Source organism: Hyperoodon ampullatus (assembly GCF_949752795.1).
Source record: "Hyperoodon ampullatus genome assembly, chromosome: 1".
Lineage (NCBI taxonomy): Eukaryota > Metazoa > Chordata > Mammalia > Artiodactyla > Ziphiidae > Hyperoodon > Hyperoodon ampullatus.
In genome coordinates, this window is record NC_136914.1 from 62,312,185 (window position 1) to 62,313,397 (window position 1,213).

The following is a 1,213-nucleotide window of genomic DNA, read 5'->3' on the forward strand; positions in this document are numbered from 1 at the left end:
TGGTAGTCATAACTACAAACAACTATTACAGTCTCACCAAAGGAATTCAAGGAACTCACCAAAGAAATTCCCTATGGTTCTCAGGGAATGAGATGAAGTGCTACTGCGAACAATGGCCTGGAAAAAGCCTCACAGTGCAGTTAGTCCTGGGAACTACTGTTTTATTACATGCTATCTTATTGTACAAGAAATATGAACACATGGTTAAAAATTTTTTTTAAGTACAGAAATGTAAAAATTACAAGTACCCTTTTCAATCCCTGTGTCCATCCCACTCTTTCAAATTAGTCACCATTAACGCTTTGGTATGTGGACTTCTAGTCATTTAAAAAATATAAATAAATACATATCCAATTAATTATATTGGTATGTATATGTATATATCCTTTTCTTTATAAATTAATTAGATCATGCTAAACTAACCAAATACTACTTGCTTTTCTTACTTAATAACATATTCTGACTATCTTTCCCTGTTACTACATATATTTTTTCTACTGTTATTTGTTTATTTTTAATAGCTGTGTATTATTCCATTTTATCATAATTTTCAGCTAACATTCCTGTACATATCCTTTTCTTCCTAGGATAAATTCCTAGAAGTGGAATTGCTAGGGGAAAGGGATGCTTATTTTCACGTTTTGATAGATATTTCCAAATTGCCATCCAAAAATATCATATCAATTTACACTCTCAGAGTTGTATATGAGACAGAAATGTTGACTTTAAATTCATTTCCTCCAGTATATCACAGAACTCTTTGGGTTATTAAAATAAGGATTATACTTTTAATACTCTCCTAGAGTGCTTTATAACCCACATTTCACATACCGCCTTCTGTGAAAGCTATATATTTATTTTCTCTCTCCTGCTAGAGTCCCTTGAGGGATGTTTATCCTATACATTATTGTGTCCCTTAAGAGAGCTTGCATAAAGTCAGTACTTAATAAATATTTTGTTGAATGTCACTTACTAAATATATTTTACCCTTGGTTAGGACATAGATTATAGCCCAAACTGTCCAAGTATTAGTCATCAGTGATTCATAATTATGCAACCAAGAAGTAGGCCTAAACTTTAGACATTCCTTGTGGTTTAGTGTCAAAGCTTGCTTCCCTTGGGCACAGTTAAAAGGGTAGTTGGTTATTTAACTGTACTGATTTTCTTGTTTCAGTGGAACTTCTTTGACTTTTTTTATTGCTAGTGTGAACTG